Here is a 14,441-nt window from a genome sequence, read left to right on the forward strand (position 1 = left end):
TAGCTGGACATTCCCTTCTCCCCCATTTTACAGATTAGGAAATGAGGCTCCTTGAAGTTAGGTGACTTGCCTAAGGTCACATAGGGAAGTGACAGAGGAAGAATTTGAACCCATATCCTCTAACTTCCAGGCCATTTCCAAACTATGCTGCTCATACTCCAGGTATCCAAAGTTCTGTTCCCACCAGAAACTGAACTCTGTCCCTAGGACTCTGGGCTTTGATAAATGAATTTTTACCTTATCTTGCCTGGAATTAGATCTCCACTATACTCATCAGCCATTGCCAAACTATTCCACCATGTGCTACCCCCTTTCTACTTCCCCTTTACATGTTGTCTCCACCCATTAAAATATAAACTCCCTGAGGGCAAAGATTGTCTTGCTTGCTTGTATTTCTTTTTCTAACATTTAGCAGAGTGCCTGGCACATAGTGTGCTTAATACATGCTATCACATTCATTCATTCCATGCTGTTATTCTTTCCATCAGACCACAATACCTCTTTCGTGATTAAAAATTAGATATTGGTGATGATATGATTATGATCTTTGGAAATTAGGAGTTGGATGAAAAGAGCTCTAGTTGTAGTCAGGAAGGTGGAGTTATCTCAGCTCTGCTATGAGTGACCTTGGGACTCAGTTTCCTCCCCTGTAAAATCCCTTCCATCTCTAAAACCCTATGAGTCCTAAATTAATTGTTTCATCATTTAATTCAAGGTGGCAGCCTTACTTGAATGCTGCTACTATTTTCCCATTGAAAAGGTTTGTCTTTTCATAATGTAGGGAAATCTATTAGCCCTTCTTCCTCCTTTTCCAAACCTCTATCCCTTTATATAGATAGAACAATTGAAATGATTTTTCCCTCTTGGAGAGATGGGGCAGAAGGCTAGGAGTATTGGACTAAGAAGGGGCAGGAAGAAATGAAAGGAGAGGGAAATTCCCATCAAATGTAATTTCAAAACAGTTTATTTAAGATGTTGCAACTGGGGCTTTAACTCCTGATTCTTTGAGATGATGCCTTCAAGAAAGCAACTGTTTCTGGCACAATAAAAGAAAAAGTGAAAGAGAATGCCTGTCTAGTTTGCACAGGGTACCCAGGATGTACTTGATTTTTCTGTTTATCTTGGATGCATCTCGAGTTAGGGAATTCTCTCCTTATGTAAAACCATGTACAGCAACAGGAATGTACTTTGTGCAGGAATGTGCTCTGTGCTGGTAAGAAAGGAGGGAAGGATTAATTTCCTATCCCATAATGGATGCTGAGGCTAGAGAAAGTTGAGGACAAGTTGCAACAGTGAGTGTGTATGTATTCAGCAGCGAACTGGGTGGTTGGAATTGGCAAGGATGAGAGGCAACAGAAATAAATCATTGGAGGCCTTTGTTAATCATTTCCACTTTGGAAAACAGTGTTATTAAGCCTGACTTTGTAAATCTTATGCCACTCTTCCTCTTACACATTGACTGGCCTTCAAAAGAAGCATACTGGAAATGGAATCTGTCATTTGCCTGAAGTAAATAGAGTGGCTAGACCCCCATTAGAGGGGGCTTCACACTCATGAAGAATAGATTGTGTGAACCTTTGGGAAAGATGCACTCCAAGGGTTGTGTGTGACTTGGAAATGGAGCTTAAATGATGCCTGTATCCAACTGGTAGGTGGGCTGAGGTGTGTTGTAAAGTGGAGAGCAGGTTTATTCACAGGAGCGGAAGGACTGCGTTAAGACCAACTGTATCCTGTGCCTTGTAGTAATAGACAGACTACTAGTAATGGAGTGTTATAATCGATTCATAGATTCACGCTCATTTAAAATTGATGATCTCTTAATGCTATTTCACTCTCTGTTGGGCAGGGTATGATTATTAGAGGGAGAGTATAGATGTGGGGTTGTATACCACCACCTCTCCAGAGTGGTAGGAGCATCATAATGTATTTATGTAAAATAAATGGGCCAAAAGGAAAGAATAAGAAAACCCAAAGGCAGCATGATTAGCACTAAATAGAAAATTAGTCATTTTATTGGGCTTTTCCCCCATTGCAACAAGGAACTTTGACTTTTCCACCTGATAATGAGAAAGGCACTAGCAGTGGGTATTGGACAGGTTGATGAGGGGGCTCTTGATGCTGATTTTGGGACCTGGTATTCTGATTGCCTGACTTTCTCCCTCCTCTCTTCTTCTTCACCCACCTCCCACCATTCCCGGTCCATTTGCATCCTCTGTCACAATCCACACAGAAATCTCCACCATCCGCTTTCACATGAATTATAGACTGGGCAAAATAAAGTATGTACAGCTGTTCTGCTTGGTCGCAAGGGCTTGGCAGGGCTTTTGACTTTTGCTTGCCTGTTTGGTTTTCATTTGCTTTAGAAAGATGACTGTTACCATGTGCTGGGTCTGACCACCCCCAAAGGAGCCCTGGGGGGTAGGTGGAGTAGAGGCCCCAGAGAGGGATAAAAGCAGAGGAGAACCCCACCCCCCCTGCTGCTTTACCTCCACTGAGGGTTCCTAGAAATCAGATCCCTTCCTAAAGCTGCTATGGGGATGATGGTTTCCAGATTGGCCTCAGGGGAGACAGGTCCAGGCTAGGAAGAGATAAAGGACAATCCTCTGAAATCTAAGCTTAGTTCAAGTTATCAGAGCAATGCTGCATATCTGGGCTCTCTCAGGATCCAATTTGTTCTCTCTACTTCCTTCTTCCCTCTTTTCCCCATTTTCCCATTTTCCTGGAGACTAGCTAGACACACCTTTACTTTTCTTTTTCATGAGTATGCAAGTTTGCTCCTTATGTAGTCATCAAATAATAGATTCATGGATAAACTTTTAGAGCTGGAAGAGACTTCAGCGATCATCTGGTCTTGCCCCTTCATTTTACAGAGGAAAAAAAATTGGGAGCAGAAGCACCTTAACCAAGGTCACATGGCTGGCTAGTTTTTCATAAGGATAAGGTGGTCTTCAGATTCAACAACAAATTCACTAAACATGTGATGAACAGCTACTCTCTGTTGGTTGCTAAGAGGAGAAAAAGATTAATAAAATAGTGTTGGTCCCTTCCCTCAAGGAGCTTACAGTCAAATGGGGGAGATAAGCTCCTATGAAAAGAACTATAATACCAAGTGGAATGTGTTAAGTATCATGAGAAAGGTACAAACATACAAAGGTACAAACAAACGTAATTATCTTGAGAGAGGTATAATCCTTTGAAAATTCAGAGGATGAGAAAAATTACATTAGGTCATGAGGATACTGGAGAAAGTTGGCCTTAAAGTATGGCCAAGATTTCAATAGGTGGAGAAAAGTGATGTTGTTGGGTACTGGGAATGTGGGGGGTGGGTGGGGATGGGAATGGAGGTGGGAATGTATAATTAACATTTTCAATCTGTAATTGTCTCCTTAAATAAGATGATTTTTATTTACCTCTATAAAACACTAGAAAAGAGGGCTCAAATGAATTGGTTAGAAAGGAGGCTTACATTTAAGAGTAGAGTTTGTGTGTATATATACATATGTGTGTATGTACATGTATGTATATATGTATATATGTATATATGTATGTATGTATGTATGTGTATGATGTGTATGTAGAGAGTTGGATTTTTGGCTTAGACTCCATCCCAAAGGTGCAAAATTCTAACTATAAGGTGATAATAAGGTGTTAAAATAACCATTAAGATACGTGGTTCACGAACACCTTTCTCTGGTGGAATTAACAGAATCAACCTTATTGGATGAGCAAAAATTAGAAAGGCTAAAATAACTAAGCTCTAAGGCTAGAATTTTGGTTGGATACAGTACAAGTGCTAGAGGCACTTGTAGGGAGCCTTGGAGGAGAAGATCTCTCTCTCTTTCTCCTCTCTTCCACTTCCTCTGATCTGCCATTGTGTCTAGCATCAGAACAGGAAATCCTTCATTCAACATTTTCAGAGTTCATTGGTCCAAGAGTTATATACAGGGTTATCCTTAGTACTTCAAGTAGCAGCCACCTTCTGGATTTCCAGTCCATCGGTACCAATGCTAAGTTGGGAGGGGTGGGATATCTCAGAGGGAGACACATATAGGATACACATGAGTGTATGTGTATATGCATATACATATGTGTCGATGGATGTGTATATATACATATACATGCAATACGACCCTGATGGACAGGACTAAAGCAAGTCTTTTCTGAGAACCACCACAAGGCTGGCTTTTAAAAAAATGTAATTGGGGGCCAGCTAGGTGGCACAGTGGATAGAGCACTGGCCCTGGAGTCAGGAGGACCTGAGTTCAAATGTGGCCTCAGACACATAACTTTTACTAGCTGTGTGACCCTGGGCAAGCCACTTAACCCCATTGCCTAGCAAAAACATAAAATAAAATTAAAAAAATGTAATTGATGCCTTCGGTTTTTACATCACTTATTTCTGGGAATATTTCTCTCTGGATTGAAACCTCCCTTATAGTAAAGAAAAAACAATTAAGCAAAACTCCCTGATACAGTGTCTTTATTTGATGACGTCTGCCACATTTTCTCTCTGCTACTCTGCTGTGAGGAAGGAGGCTTTTTTCCTTATCTGTTCTTTAATAACTTAGTTTTTCAACTACTCAGAGTTTGTCTTTCTTTTGACATTATTATAATCATGGATATATTTCATGTAAAGCTGATATATTTTGAGGTAGATGATTAACCTACAATGTATCTGAATCTATGTAACAATGAGTTGTATCATAGGGCATTTGCACTACAACTTTCTCCCATCTGTCCAAGAAGAGATGGATTGTTTTTTTGACCCACTCTCCTCAGTAGACTATAAGTATTGAGCTATGGGGATGGCTTCGCACTTAACTATACACAGTATCTCACTTCCTTATTATGATCAGAATGTATTTATGAAATGGCTGTCCAGTTCAGCTTGGGGGTGTAGTATATGGCTACAGAAAAGAATGCTAACAAGCTCACGTAGCCAGCTATCAGACCCATCACCTTGACTTCATTAGCAACACTCTTGCCAGGTGAAGTATCAGTGCTGCTCTTATCCACAGGGACTGTTGCTGAAGATGCTGCTACCTATATGAGTAGCTGCAAAGACCAAAGTGTGACCGGCAGTCACTGCTGGAAGGCTGTCATTATTCAAGGCTCTGCCTCTTGGCATCTTAGAGTGCAGGTCACCTCTGCCCCTTCTCTTTTCATCACCATTGTTAGGAGGAGTTCGATGCTATTATATTTTCCAATGGCTAGAAAGTAAGTGAAGAGTAGAAACCTCAGAGACTTGACACTTAGAGGGTAAACCATTTCTTGACTTGTCTTAATAGCTGTTTTTGGAAGTTGGAAGGGCAAGGGATCAGAATGTAGAATCCCTGACTATATGTACCACCACCCTGATGCGAGCAGGCTTGGCCAGTTCAAGGTGGAGGCTCTGTGTTTGCTCTTAGTGATCTAGGTCCTGTAGAGCTGAGCCTCTAAGACTGTAAGCAAGTCACAGTACTCAGAATAGTGTGGGGTGTGTGCATGTGTATATGTGTGTATGACTTACATGTACTTACACGCACACACATACATACACATTTATAGCTGCAAGGGACTTTAGATGTCATCTAGACCAGCTTCTTCATTTGATGTATCAATCAAGCAATCAGCAAGCACTTACTAAGTGTCTGTTCTGTCGGCACTGTGCTAGGCACTGGGGATCAAATTTGTTGTTCAGTGATGTCCAATTCTTCATGACCCCATTTTTGTTGTTGTTTTTAGCAAAGATACTGGAGTTGGTTTGCCATTTCCTTTTCTAGTTCATTTTACAGAAGAACAAACTGAGGCAGACTTGCCCAGGGTCATACGGATGGTAAGTGTCTGAGGCCAGATTTGAACTCAGGAAGGTGAGTCTTCTTGACTTCAGACCTGGCGCTCTATCCACTACTCCACTTAGCTGCCCCAGTGTTACAATACATCAACTAGAATAATACTTGCATGAGGAGCTCAAACGACAGCAAAAACATTCTGTCGAGAGACAGTGTGTACCCAAGTATATACAAAGTCAACACAAGGCAAATTGGGGGTGGAGAGAGGGCACTAGCAGCCACTGGTGAGAAAAGGAAAGTTCCTGGAGAAGGTGAGGATTGAGCAGAGTTTTCAAGTAAATGGGCAGAAGTGAGGTGAGAGTGCCCTTCCAGGTGAGAGCCTGTGCAAAGCTATGGAGAAGGGAGATTGAGTGTCACATGTGAGGAACAGCAGGGTCAGTTTCCAATCCAATACACATTTATTAAGTGCCTACTACATGCCAGGCGCTGTGCTAAGTGCTAAGGATACAAAAGAAAGACAGTTTCTGCCCTCATAGACTTTACAATCTAATGAATATAGTCCAGTTTGGCTAGATTATAATGTGCAGAGGTGGGGGGACAGGGGAAGGGAGATCTAAGATAAGGTTCAAAAGGTAGGCTGGGGCTAGATTGTAAAGGGCTTTGAAAACTAAAGAAAGGGGTTTATATTTGGTCTTGGAGGTAACAGAAATATGTGGGAGTTTATTGAGATGTGGGAGTAGTGACAGGACCTGCATTTTAGGAAAGTCACTTGTGCAGCTCTGTGAGGCAAGGGCACCAATTAAGAGGCTATTACAATAATCCAGATGAGAAGTGATAAAGGTCTGAACTACAGATGGAAAGAATGGCAAGAAAAAGCAGGGCCATGAAAACTCAGAGAGGGGAGAGAAACCCGGAAAAAAAAGGTAACCAGTGGTTTCAAATACTGTCAAAAGGTCAAGAAAAATGACTACGGAGAAAGGGCCACTGAATTTGGGGAATGGAGAGATTGCTGGTGTGAGAGATGATCTCTCAGAAGTGAAGCCTCTTCAGGGGACCAATAGTTTTTGTTAATATTTCCTGATTGTTGCTTTCAAAACCCTCCCCCTGCTCAGACCCTGTTTTTTTTAATTTTTAAATGCTTAGCAGAAAGAATAGCCCTGCCCCAATCTGAACTGCTTGGCCTTTGAAAAGCTTCCTGCCTTTTCTTGTCTCTGGGATAAGGGGGAAGGGAATTAGGGAGGGGAAATTGCAGTAAATTTCGGTTTCCTAGAAATTACCTAACTCATGGGAATTAGGCCCTAAACCCCCTCCTGATCACCACACCACTGCTATGTCAGCATTAGGTTTACTAAATAAGGACATGTATGTTTGGATTGGCTATACCTTGTTTCCTTGTTCTTTGTCTTTGAATGTAAGCCTCCCAGCTAATGGGATATGAAGATTTTTAGCACCTAAGAACATAAGCCTGCCTCCCAACCAATGGGAGGAAGGGATAGTGGTGGGTGGAGGTTTGTTTGTGTGAGGGTATATAATCTCATTTTGCTTTCTGTGCCTTCCCTTTCTCTTCCTGGAAGTGTACTGGGGGAGCAGATGCCCCTTCTCTCGAGACTGTAATAAAAAGTAACTGTAGAGGGCCGGCTTTGGGGAGTTGGAAGGCTTAGGCCAGCCTGGGTGTTACCTGCAGCTTGTACTAAGCCTGACAGCTGTGAAACTCAGGATGTCGGCTCACCACCCCCCTGTTCCCTCTCTTGAGAACAGGAATGCTGGAAGGGAGGAAACGGATGGGGTACAGGACAGGATGCAGGAAAGAATGTAACAGACAAGGTACAAGGAAGTAAGGAAATCACTTAATTAGATTTGTACTTTTCATGAATAACAATGTTACTGTTGCTTGATCCAGTGCTCTATAAGCCTGAGCCCTCACATCAATCAACAGAGTTTGTTCTTCACTGCTCTCACCTGGCCCGTGATTCTTTCTCTCTTCACGCTCTGCCGGCATCAGACCACAGCCGGGAACGCAGGCGCTCCCGGCAAGTAACTTTGGCTTCCACCTTGAGAAGTCTCTGAGTTTAATTGATTTAGAGTCACTGTCCCACACACTGGTAACTTGGGGAGGGCAATTTCATTTGAATGATGAGTGAAGGCAATTGGAGTAAGTAAATGAGCAGAGAGGAAGTGTAGGTAGACAGCTTTTTCTAGGAGTTTCACTTTGACAGGGTGGGGAGATAGAGAACTGTAGCCTGAGGGGATGGCAGGGCTCAGGGAGGAGTTTTTCAGTGGGAGCCTTGGGTGTGACCGTAGGTGGTAGGAAAGAAATCAGTAGACTGAGAAGGATGGACCATGAGAGAGGCCAGGGATGATAGCAGAAGTAATCTATCTGCCAGAGAATAAAGGAGGCAGTGGGATCAAAGGTTAAGGTAGAGGAGATGGACTCTTTTAGGAGAAGGGCCACTTCTTTATCAGAGACTAGAATTAAGGAGGAGAGGTTGAGGGATGCTGTCAAGGGATTTTTAGATATAGAAAAGGGAAAAAGAAGGAACTATGGCAGTAAAGTGGGAGGCAAAGACCTCATCTGATAAAGATGAGGAAGGGGATGATGTGGGGGACTTCAGGAAAGAAGACATATGAGGAAACTGAGGCCCAAAGAGGTTACACAGGCAGTAAATGGCAGAGCCCAAACCTTCAGGAGATCTTTCAGTCTGTGCTTGTATAGCACAATTCTTTTTCCCTCCTTTCATCAATTTCATTAAAACTACCTTGCTATTGCAGAAACCAGCAGCTTCATTAACACTTGAGGGGAAACACAACAACAACTACAAACCAACCAGAAAAAAACGTCCTCTCAATTCGGTTTGTTGGTGCAGAAAAGATGTATCTTCTCTTCTGGTAACTGGCTTTTGGTGCTTTGCACATGTCTATCAAGACCTTTGGTCTCAACTGAAAATAGATCTAGGTCACCAAGATTATTCAAAGAAAAGCATTTTGTGGTTAGCAGTCAGGTCTTGGGGTGAGGTAAGAGATACATTTTAAAAAGGAAATGATTTTCATTGGTATCTGATGGTGAAAAACTGTATCGATTGGCTTTATTTGAAGGGATGAGGGAAGACGTCGAGGACCCAAATGAAAATCCAATTAATCTGCATGCCATGGCCTGCCCTCACGCAATTCTCTACCTATCTATATTCTGTGGTCCAGTCAAACTGGAGTCCTCACTACTCTCCTCATCTGTCCTGTATTCTGCCTTCTCCATGTCTTTGCTTGTATGGTTTCTAGTCTAGAATACACTCCCTCACCTTCTTTTGCTGAAATCTTACCATCCTCCAAGGGGGAATGCCACCAACCTCAGGAAGTTTTCACTGATTACCTCTAGTCGAAGATGATCTTTTCTTCCTTAGAGGTCTCCGACATCAAGGCCTGCAGCTGCTAGTAGAGCATCCTACTGCAAATATCCCAAGGGGGAAAAACAAAACAAAACTCAAGATCAAAGTTGAGGTCATTATTGAGGATGTGTGATCTGGGGGAGCTGTAGGTAGTCCACATTCATCTCCCCTCTTGAGATGGGAGGAAGGAGGATTCCCAGGACTCCTTTCTCACCCTTATCTCATTGAATGCCTACTTTAAGTGAAAGCTTAACTCAAATACTACCTCCTACACTAGAGCTTTCTTGATCCCCAAAGGTGTTAGTGTCTCCCCCACCCAAAATTATCCCATATTTGCTTTGTATATACTTGTATAGATATATTTTGCCTCTCCTGTAGAATGTAATAAATGTCCTTGGGCAGGGAGTGTTCCATTTCAATTGTTTTTATCCTCAGTGTTTAAGCACACTGCCTGGCACACAAAATTAAGAGCTCAGAATCCAGTGCATTTCTGATGCAGGTCCTAGATCATTAATAGGAAAGTCTGAAGTGGATATGGCAGGTTGGGGTTAAAGGTTGGGAACATAGGATCACACCTTTAGAGTCAGAAGGGACTTTAGAGGTCACTGAGTCTAATGCTTTCATTTTATAGGTGAGGAAACAAGTCCAAATTAGCTTCTGCTGGTCTGGCAGCTAGTGGCGGGGGTGGGAAGTGAACCTATGTCCTCTGACTCCAAATCTTTCACTATATCATGCTGCCTACATAGACACAAGTTAACACTAAGGGGAGGGCAGCTGACTTGAAAGAGAATATGTGAAGAGATTTTTGGTGCCCAGCTCAGTTCAGTCACCATTCAGCAAGCTGAGAAGAATGGGTTATGAAGGGAGGAGGAGGAGGAAAGGAGAACTTCAGTTTGAGTGTGTTTTCGGTTTGGCTGTGTTTTTTCTAGCTGGGAGGGTGGGATGGGCTGCTCTTCTCTGGGTGGTTGCTGATTGTGTATGCTGCTAGTGTGCTGAACCTTGGAAAATGGCCTGAGAGGGTGGTGTCCTTTTCCTGCTGTGATATCTTGTCTGTTGGTTTGTCTATCTGTCTGTCCTCACGGGACCAAATTCATAAGGCTCCTAATGAGAAAGATGGCCAGCAGGCAATGAACTTTTTTCATTTTAATACTAATTGTTAGCATTTCTATAAAACACTAAGGTTCCCAGAATACTTTAGGATGATATCTTATGTGGTCTTCATAACTATCCTGTGAATTAGTTGCTATTCCTGTTCCCCATTTTGTAAAATGGGGAAGCCAAGACTCAGTGAGATTAAGTGACTTACCCATGGTAGCACAGCTAGTATCCAAGGATAAGGACCCTCCACCACACTCTATTGCTTCTTATTTTGTAAGCAGGAACTTATTGCTAGACACCCTGTGAAGGTTGCCTCTAATAACAAAAAAAATGGAATTTAACTTTGTGGCCATCGATTGGGAAAGGGCAACAAATTATGAAATTATTATGAAAGCAATGGAATACTATTCTACTGTAAGAAAAGAGGGGTATGAATAATGCAAAGAAGTATAGGAAGATTTATAAGAAGTCTTGATTGAAGAAAGAAGAAAGGAGGGACAAGATACACATTGACTCCAACTATGTAAATAAGGACAATAACTATAATACTTGGTCAAATAGAAAAAAAAAGTAGTTCAGAAGGGGTCAACCTTGTTAAAGTTATACTGCTTTTGTTGTGACCTATTTTTCTTTAACAGTCTACAAGTAACAGACCTTAGGGTTACATTTACAATCTCACTTTGCAAAATTAAAAGTACTACATAAGTGTTAGCTATTAATATTGTATATTTGAATATTAATACTTGTTAGTAGAAATATAAATAAAATTTATCTGAGGGAAAAAAACTCCTATGAAGGAAGGTGATTGACAGCTTGATCTAAGTTTATGCTGAAGTAGCTATTACATATTTAAATAATATAACTACACCAATAATAATAATTCTATTTTTCCATTACTTTATAATTATAATGTACTTAACATCAATTATTGCATTTCATTCTCACAACAATTTTGTGGAGGAGGCAGGGCAGGGATTATTTCACAGATGAGGAAAGTGAGGGTCAGAGAGGAAGTGACTTGGCAAGCAGCATATTTTAGTGGAAAAAAGCACTGTGCTTGAAGGCAGAAGTCTTAGGTTTAATTCCTTACTCTAATCATCACTAGCTGTGTGACTGTCAGCAAGTTGATTTTTTTTCCCCTGAGCTTCAGTTTTCCTTTTCTGGAAAAGAGAGATAATCATATTCTATCTATTTTGGTATTGTTGTGTGGAAAGTACTTTTTTAGATCGCAAAAGTGCGATTAACATGTGAATTATCACTAAAAGTGTTATAGTCTAAGACAGGTATTGGCTGTGTGACCCTGGGTAAGTCACTTATCTAAGTGCCCTAGGTAACTCTCTAAGACTATATATACATTTCTGGTTCCTCACTGGGAGTTCCCTAGACTAATGAAATCAGTTTTAGCCCCATGCACTTTCATTTACACTAGCTGGCACCCTCCCTACCTCACTCCCCCCACCCCTCCCACCCCCATCTCCCCCAATGCCTGGAATGTTCTCTGTTATCGCCTCCAGTTCTCCATGGATTCCTTCAAGACAACCTAACCTCTGCATGAGGCCTTTCCCAAAATTCCTTCTTTCTACCTTGTCCCCACCTTTTCCTTTCTCATTATTTCCTTTTTCCACAGTAGATGTTTCATATGTATATAGTTGTTTGCCCCTGGAACTCACCATTAGAATGTGAGCTCCTGGAGAGCCAGGGCAGTGTTTTTGTCTTCTTTGTATCTCCAGTACTTAGCGGGGTGCCTGGCAAACAATAAGTGCTTAATAAATGCTTGTTGACTGATTATTTATGGTTTAAGATCACATGGCTCAAAAACGGTAAAACCAGAACTAGAAACTCAAGTATTCTTCTCTGTGTCCAGTGCTTTCTGCTCCCCTTTCTAAATCCCTTAGAGACAAACAAGGTGGCTCCCCTTTGTGATAGGAAACACAAGCTTCCAAATAAGGTTTTAGGATTACAAGCTGGGAAGGATTTTGAAGAGTCCACCCTCTAGTTTTCCAGATAAACAGACTGGGGTCCTGAGGGAGAAAAGAACTTGCCCAAAGGCACACAAATCAGCTGTTCCCTGATCCCAAGTCCAGCTCTCCTCCCACTATTAGCAAGCTGTCTTCTCTAAACTGTGTGTTCCTTACAATGACATGGCTTTATGCACATGCCTTGATTACTTATGTCTGGATGATTTCTGGATTTTAAAGTGACTAGGACACCTATTTTAAATTAACCTGGGTAAAATTTGAGTTTTTCTGACTCCCAAGGACCAGCCATTCGAATTCATCATTTGTTTTCTTCTAGTAGCTACTTTAAATAGTCCATAACCTGAGGAAGGGACTCATTGTTCATTAACATTGGCTGTTTTCCCAAACAGTATATGGGATTTGTTTTTAACTTGGGCTCTCTCAAATTGGATTTTTTTCTAAACCAAAAATTACCCATGTTTAACATTTAAAAATGTTATCTAGTCATGTGGCTGTTCCCATCTTGGGCAGAAAACATCTTGGATGAATTTGCATTTTTAATTCTTGGCTTTTTTCTTTTTTTTTGCTCCCAGCGAACATTTTTTCCTTAAAAAAAAAAGCAACCCACAACAGGCCAATAGTGCCAAGATAGCATAATAATAGTAGTAATGTGTTCTCCCTCTTTACTAATTGCACCAAATTTTACCATGTGCTAGAAAAGCAGACTCTGTGCCCGCTGCCTGCTGTACCAAATTTCAAGCTGCAGCCACTTACAGTGGTGAGATAATCACTATTTAATGGGCTGGACTCCTCCCACAGGAGTTACTGTACTTCTGTAGAACCACAAACGCACCAGTCAAGTGCGCTATTAAAGAGTGCCTTGGGCTCTGTGCATTATTTAATAGGACAATATGCTTTCTATCCACTTCTTCCTGCTGCCAGGTGCCAAGGCTGAGCCCAGCTCCCTTTCTGTGCTTTGGGTTTGGGGGTGGGGAATGGGTGGGGCAGGCAGAGAACAGGGGAGGCTATTCTGTAGTAGGGTTGGCACCAGTGAAGGAGTGAAATAGATGACCTTGGTTCTTTCTCCCACCTCCAGGGGTTTATGAATTCTGTGGACTTTGATTCAGAAGATCTGGATTTGGCTACTAGCTCTGCTATTCACATGATGTGTGATCCTGGTCAAGTCACATCATTTCTCGGGGTCTCAGTTTCATTATTTGTCAAGAGGCAGCTAGATGGCACAGAGGACAGAGAGCCTGACCCTTAGTCAGGAAGACCTGAGTCCAAATCCAGACTTAGATACTTTCTAGATGAGTGACCCCGGGCAAGTAATTTAATCTTTGCCTCAGTTTTCTTCCTCAGCTGTAAAATGAGGATAATAATAGCACCTCCCTCCCAGGGTTCTAGTGATGATAAAATGAAGTAATATTTGTAAAATGCCTTGTAAACCTTAAGGCAAATGAGATAATATTTGTAAAGAGTTTTGCAAACCTTAAAATGCTATATAAATGCTAGCTATTATTATTAAAAACAGGACAGTAATTTAAAAAAAGATGTCCACCTACTGCACTAGATTGTTGTGATAATCAAATGAGATAACACACCTGAAAGCCCTTTGAAAAATATAAAATGCTTTACAAAAGTGCAATTTTTTTCTACCACACACCCTCATGTACCATGTGCCTCCTGGAATGGGGTAGTGTCAGGAACTTAAATTTTTTAAAAAAAATTTTACTTGGGCAGGGACTATAATGTGTTTGTTATAAGCTCCTTGAGGACAAGAATGTTTTCATTTTTATCTCTGTGGTACTTAATAAAATACTTGCTGACTGATTTATCTTTGTTTACTCCTCCAATGCCTGTTTCATCTTTTGTTGAAAAGCAGCCTTTGGAAGGAAGCAGGGCTTCTCTGGCAACTTTCTCAGGGCAGAAAATTTTGGACTGGTGGCTGGAAGCTGAAACCCATCTCTGGGCATTGGAGAACCTGATGTCCCAGCTGGTTGGAACCCTAGACTCCTTGAACATAGAAGATCAGAGCTAGAAGGGGCCTTCGAGGTCATCTAGCTTCATTTTGCTGAGGAGAAAACCGAGGCTGGAGAGGGAAAATAACAAGTCCATGGTGGTAGACTGAGTTTGCTAAGTAGCCACATTTTAATTTGTTAGAAAAAACAGCAATAAACAATCCAGGATGCAGGACACTTTTTGCAGCCCATTCCTTTCACAATATGGTGCAG

The 14,441-nt window shown here is 41.6% G+C and overlaps 1 long non-coding RNA gene across 1 annotated transcript in view; it reads left to right on the plus strand.

Annotated features, from left to right (window-relative positions):
* Positions 1-1,459: 1,459 nt before the first annotated feature.
* LOC144455655 (uncharacterized) overlaps positions 1,460-14,441 on the plus strand; it is a 186,895-nt gene continuing 173,913 nt past the window's right edge. Inside the window, exon 1 of the long non-coding RNA XR_013484376.1 lies at positions 1,460-1,648. This is a non-coding gene — a long non-coding RNA (uncharacterized LOC144455655). The remainder of the gene's footprint in view (positions 1,649-14,441) is intronic.

The sequence above is a fragment of the Phascolarctos cinereus genome, unplaced genomic scaffold (assembly GCF_003287225.1).
Source record: "Phascolarctos cinereus isolate Bilbo 61053 unplaced genomic scaffold, phaCin_HiC Scaffold_2;HRSCAF=192, whole genome shotgun sequence".
Taxonomy (NCBI): Eukaryota; Metazoa; Chordata; class Mammalia; order Diprotodontia; family Phascolarctidae; genus Phascolarctos; species Phascolarctos cinereus.